Source organism: Castor canadensis, chromosome 13, assembly GCF_047511655.1.
Source record: "Castor canadensis chromosome 13, mCasCan1.hap1v2, whole genome shotgun sequence".
Classification (NCBI taxonomy): Eukaryota; Metazoa; Chordata; class Mammalia; order Rodentia; family Castoridae; genus Castor; species Castor canadensis.
Window position 1 is genome coordinate 110,340,416 of NC_133398.1, and position 6,992 is coordinate 110,347,407.

The 6,992-nt window shown below is 39.1% G+C and overlaps 1 pseudogene; it reads right to left on the reverse strand.

Annotated features, from left to right (window-relative positions):
* The window catches only part of LOC109677926 (tubby-related protein 3-like), a 90,524-nt pseudogene extending 85,780 nt beyond the window's left edge, over positions 1–4,744 (reverse strand).
* Between the last annotated feature and the right edge of the window lie 2,248 nt (positions 4,745–6,992).

A 6,992-nucleotide genomic window follows, 5' to 3' on the forward strand; every position in this document is an offset into this window, starting at 1 on the left:
TCCCACTATCAGTAGGCTTGGTTTCTCCTGAGCCAGGTACAGCACCACTGAACTATGTTCCCAAAACCCATGCAGAAAATCAGGTTCCAGAACTTCCATGGCCTGCAGGCTTGGTTTCCCCTTGGATGAATGCTCTCCTTGGTTCTAAACACATGGAATATTCTGCTACTCTGCTGTCACACTGTCTTAGCAAAAAGAGTAAGATTTTTTTAGGTTGGCCTGTTTATTAAATTTTGGGACATAATGACATGGGTGTGTGGGCATTCTTGAAAGAAAGAATGGGCCTGCCAGATGTTCCCTTCAAGAAAGATGACCATTTTTCTGATAAGTGCTTTCCTTATAAATATCTTTGGGCCCACAGAAGTTTTTCCCCAGATGTTTTTCCCCCCAGTGTTTCTTCTTTAAGATATCCTTGCTCATTCACAAAGCGTGCTAATTAGTTGGGCAAGTAGGTAAGGCCAAAGGATGGGAGCTACTATTCTTCCTATATTCTTTTTCCTAGATATTGCAGCTTGTTGATTATGTGTGTAAGGCTTAAAGCAGACAAAACAGTGTGTTTGAGATTTTCAGTAAAGATAATTACTAACACAGTGTTTACCTTTGTGTTCTTTCTCCTCTTTCCCATGCCTCATTTTTCCTGATCTATATGCAATATTGTACTAGAAATTGTACCGAGAGAATTTAGGCAAGTGAGGAAAGTAAGGGCATACAATAGGAAAGGAAGAATTCAAATCTTCCCTATTTGTTAATAATATTCTGTACACAGAAAGTTCTATAGACTCCATTAAAAGACTCTTAGAACTGATAAATTAAGCAGTGGCTTCTTTATACATCAATAATGAACTATGATAATGATATCAGGCAAGCAAACTCATTTGCAATAACCACACAAATACACAAAAATAAAATACATGTGAGTAAAGCAAAACTAATGATATGAATAACTGCTACAGTGAAAACTATAGAACACAGGGAGCAAGGCAACTTAGTGACACCACAGACATTCTTCCTCTCAGGTGCACCTTACTGAACAGTAATCTTTGCATGGCATTCCCTACTGAACTGCAAGGAATCAACACCCCAGAGGCAGGAGGTAATCAGGGCAGTGAGGATCCACAGACTGCAGACCCAGAATCACCAGTCCAATGCCCACAAAACACAACCCATGAAGCCTGATGCACAATCCCCCACCATGCCCACAGACTGATGCTGGACAAGAAGCTACAGCCCACTGTGGCTTGCCTCTTGCTTCACCCAGATTCTCCTGTGATTTCCTCCACCAGTGCTGCTCTCTACACACAAAAACTTCAGAAGCTCAGAATGCCCCACACCTGGTATACAGACCCTACCTAGGACAAGGAGTGCCCAGACTGTTCTGTTGCAGAGAAACCAGTAAGAAAGAACAGGCAGCATATTTCCTTTTCCCTTCAGCATCAATCTTAAACCATATCTACTTTCACTTCCTATTAACCATCCCCATTTTTATGCTCTTCTTCTCTATAGGTAGAACTACTCTCACATTTTATTCTGTTTAAATAACCCAATCCTTCTTTGTTACTGATAGTTTTATCGGGTACACAGATTGCCAGGTTCTTTTTTTGTTGTTTTGTTTTGTGTTTGTTTGTCTCTCTGCTAAATTTTCCCCATTTCTCTTCATCCTTTCTACCTCACCCAATATTAACTAGACCTCTTCTACCTATCCCACTATACTTTCACATTAACCCTTCTATTAAACATAGACAACACCCCTTTCTGCCACATAAAATTATACTCCTACCATATTCATTAGGGTTACACCCCTTTTGTTTTCCCATTACTACTCTTATGACCTTGAATCTTCCTAGGTAACATACATTCATCTTTTCTCCTACACAACTGATGAGCAGAAGCAGTAACTGTTCTTCCTCAGGAATTGGTGCTATCTCAAAGCTGCATTTCCCAACAGCTAAGCTTGTCTCCCTGGGTAGAGTAGGTTGTGGCACCCCCACATCCCAAGAACTAAAGTTGAATGTTTCACTACTGAGCCACACTACCACCCCAAATCTAGAGATAAGAAAATACACCATGACTTAGCCACTACAGAGCCTTTAATAATATATGAGAAACCATTATCTAAATGGACACAGATTGAAACAAAATACTTGTCCTCAGATGAAAAATTTCCATGGAAACGAATATGTCTCCTCCAAAAACCAAGAATTGCACAATAAAGGTCCTTAGTGACAGTAAAGAGGATTAAATCTCAAGCCATGAATTTAAAAAGACAAGAATAATCAATGATTAGGTGGGAATGCAAACTAAAAACCTCAATGTAAAGTTTCACTAACACAGTGGAGCAGGATGAAAATACAGAGTAAGAAAACTTGAAACTAAAGTTGAGAAATCAGATTTGAAAAAATCAAAAATTACTCAGAAAACATAAATGGAACATGTAAGCCCTCCAGGACACCATTGAAAGACAGGTATTGAAGAGAAGATACAAACTATAGGCATAGATAATTCAGTCTGTGACATGATAGCAGAAAACTTCCCAATCTTGAGAAAGGAATGGATGCATACACTGAAAGTCTTTAAGACAGCAAATAGGTATGAGCAAAAAGAAACATTCCCCAAAACATGTTACAGTTAAAACATGAAATATACAGAACAAAGAACATCCATAGCTGCAAAGGAGAAAGAAGTCACATATAACAGTAAACTCATCAGATTTCTTGACACAAATTCTAAATGCAAGGAGGGCAAGGAATGATGTATTTCCAATCCTGAAAGAAAACAACTGTCAATGTAGGCTAGTGTATTTGGCAAAACTTGATTGAAGGAGAAATAAAAAAGTCTTTTACAATAAAGAAAATCAAAGAATTCATGACCACAAAACCAGCACTGTAGAAAACCCATTGAATTCCTCACACAGATGAAGATTGTAGGTGCTGCCAAGAAAACGCAAGAAAAAATAAACCCCACTAGTAAAGAAAATTAGCCAACAAGGAACAAGAGAAAAGTAAGAATCAGAAAAAGAGCAAAGTGATGACAATGCTACATACTCTTCAGTATTAACACTGAGTGGTTATTTGGGAAGCAAAATGGGATTTTTATTTCATTAGAAGTGTTTGAAATTGACAGGGTACACAAGTCAAGGGAAGGAAGCACCTAAAAGTTTGTGTCTGCAAATATTTGCCATACATGGAAATATTATTTAGTCTTAAAAAGGAAGGAAATTCTGACACAGGCTACAATGTGGATGAATCTTGAGAACACACTGTGTTCAGTGAAATAATCCAAACCTAGAACAAATACTGCATGAGCCCACTACATGTTTTCTCTAAGGTGCTCCAGTCCCTACAGATGGTAGAATGGGAGTTGTAGAACACTTAGAAAGGAGGGATCCTTGCTAAAACAGAGCTTTCATTTCACAAATGAAAAGATCCAGATCTCTTTCCCACACCATTGTGGCTGTGTTCAGTGTCTCAGGACTGTGCCTGGTGGAGATGGAAAATGTTATACTATGTATTTTTTACAATTTAAAATCAAGAAATGATGCTTAAAATACTAGAAATTATATTCTTCCCATCTATTGAAGCCTGTGAAGAAAAAAGTTGAGGTGTTCAATTTCAAAATATAGAGCAGGTGAAAATCCTTCAGCATTTTTCAAGAGGCTCAAGTGGAAAACTCAAGTCTTTGCCATGAATGACCTCCAGGAGCCATCTGAGCAATGCTTGACTGCAGCAGGACCACAACAGGCTCAGGCAAGACCAGTGTGCTTATGTGAGGTGGGTTCTCCAGCTAGAGCCTGCAGTCCTGTCCCCCAACCAAAGGATACCAAGCACAGTGACAAGGACAATACAGCTCAGAGATGAGGCCTCAGGTTGCTTCTCCAGATTCTCCCAGGTGTCTGGAAGTGGCTGAATGAGCACAGCCCCCTGGATGGTCTGAACAGGAGTTAAGCCACAGGCAACCTAGGAGACCTCTGCTCAAACATGGCAAGGAGACCCCTGAGATTCAGTGGACCATGCCCTCCACTGGGCAGAAACCACTTGTAATGCAGACTTGAGTGAATGCAAGAAGTGGTCTATTTGTCCCCTTTACCTCTGGATTTGGTGGTTCTATCTTCCCCATGGGCACATAGGTCCTTAACTGGTGCTCTATCCCTCTTTTCCCCTGTCCCCCTTTTCCCACTTCTAGTTCAGCTGGGAGCCTGTAGGAGGATCTTCAGGGAGGGGCTTTGCTACTTGGAATAACACCCCATGCAACAGCCTGACACCCTCTAACAGCCACCACTCAGAGACCTGCATCCACCCACCACTTCCTTTTGGCAAAGACAACATGGCTGTGCTGTTCTGTGAATTGAAGCCTCAGAAATGTTCTTGTTTGGTCTAGAGATGAAATCCAAGACCTCATGTGTACTAGAAAAGTGGTCCACCATTGACTCCATCCCCAATCCTGTTTGTTCATTTCTGAACAAACTTTATGTCGTTTTTCTTACTTTAATTAGTGGTGAACTTGCTCTCCAAACTTCTGATGATTGCAAAAATCTTACTCTGCAACTGCCATGCAGATTTTGGGAGGGCTGTAGCAGCTGTGAGATGTCCCCTGTGCTCCCCTGGGGCCAAGGGCAGGTATGTGGGCTGGCTCATGTGGTCACAGGGGTCTTACCTACAATTCCATCTTTGGTCTGGCACACCACTAGCTCTTTGCCTGAGGACATGACATTTACTGCTTCATGGCACCAATATTTCACTGAATTCATGGTCTCTGAGTGCTCGCTCAGTGGCTGGACACTCTGTGGGTGGAGGCCTTAGCCTGGGCCAGTCTGCAACCACTGGGTTCTTCAGATCCTTGGAAAGAAGAAAAATAGCTAAGTGCATAGTTCTTGGATGGTCCCCTTTTTGTCGCCAGGGAGGTCATTTGTATGAGAGGGGCTAGCGGTGACCCTTTGGATAGGGATATGGGAGGGTACATGCTATACCACAGAACTTAAGCTGTCCTGAGAGCTTTTTTAAAACTGCAATCCCAGGGCTCGTCCTGGAGCACAACACTGAATGTTAATGGCCTCAATTCCCTGATTAAATAACACAGCATGATAACTTGGATTAGAAAGCATTTATTGATTAAGAGAAATGCATCTCTCCAACAAAGATAAACATTGGCTTAGAGTGAAAAGGGTGAGAGGAGAGGAGGTAGATGATCTTCCAAGCAAATGGATGCCTAACGCAGGCAGGAGTAGTTATATTCATATCTGAGGAAGTGCACTGCAGACCAAACTTAATAGAGACAATGATGGTTCACTTCATATGAATACAGAGAGAATAATAATTCTTAACATATATGTGCCAAATGTTGGTGCACCCCAATTACATTGAAAACACTACCATACTTAAAAGCACAGCTAGACTCCTACTCAGTAGTGGGAGACTTCAATGCAAAATTGTCACGAATTGTTCAGGCAAACCAACAAACTTCTAAAAAGAACCACTAGAGTTAATGGACATGATAGACCAAATGGACTTAACTGACATCTACAGAGTATTTCATCCACTTACTCCACAATACATTCTTTTCATCAGCCCATGGAACTTTCTACAAAACACCAAATAAAAGGAACTTGAAAGAACTCCCTGTACTCAGTCAAATCATATGGAATAAAACTAGAATTCAGCAGAAAAAAAATACTGAAACACATGGACACTGAAAACACTGTTGAATAATCAGTGAGTCATTGAAGAACAGGGAGTTGGGGGGAGTCAAAAAGTCCCTAGAATGTAATGAAATGAGAAGATAACCACCAGAACCTTTGAGATACAGCCAACACAGTGCTAAGAGCAAAGTGTATAGCTTTGAGTAACTTTTTAAACAAAAAAAGTACAAGCCAAACCATAAAATAGCAGATGGAAGAAAATAAAAAGGAGACAAGAAATTAATGAAATATAGGATATTTTCTATAAAAAATTGATATAACAAAGTTAGTTCTTCAAAAATATAAATAAAATTGATAAATCCTTATCCAATCCGACTTGGAAGAGAAAAACACACAAATTGATAAATTTAGAGATGAAAAAGAGTACAAGAAAGAAATGCCAATGAAATGCAGAAGATTATGAGGAAATACTTTGAGAACCTGTATTAAGTTATTAAAAATTAAACGATTAAAATTCAATATTAAAATACAAAAATTTAGAATGGATAAATTCCTACATGTATTGGCCTACCAAAATTGAACCAAGAAGATAACCACCTAAATGTATCTATAACAACCAATGATATTAAAGCAGTAATAGTCTCTCAACAAAAACACAAGAACTGAGTTTTACCAGACATCTGAAAAAGAACACCAATACTCAAACTGGAAAGGGAAGGAGCACCACCAGGCTCTATGATTCCAGTATCACACCTGTTCCAATACCAGATAAGGACACAACACAAAATGAGAATTACAGACCAGCTCTTTAATGAATGTAGATGCAAAGTTCTCAATGAAATATCTACAAAATGAATCTGGCATGTAAAAAAGGGTCATACACCATGATAAAATTAATAAATGTAAAAGAAATCAATAAATATCATTTGGCATATAAACACATTTTCTAGATGTAGAAAATGTCTTTGGCAAAATAAGAATAAAATTTTGTAATAAAAGCTTCGAAGAAAGGAGGAATAGAAAGAATGTCTCTCAACATAGTAAAGGCCATAATGACAAACCTTTAGCCAACATCATACTAAATGTTACTGAAACCAATTCTTCTAAAGTCAGAAACAAGACAAGAGTATCCACTCTCACCACTCTCATTCAATATAGTATGGAATTGTCAGCCACAGCAATAAAACTGGAAAAATAGATGAAAGGAATTGAAATAGGGATAATTTGATGACTTCCCTATTTGCAGATGATATGATTTTATACATAAAAGACCCTAAAATTCCACCAACAGCCCCTCAGTGCTCATAAATGCTTTCAGTAAAGATGCAGGATACAAAGTCACAATACAAAAACCAGTAGT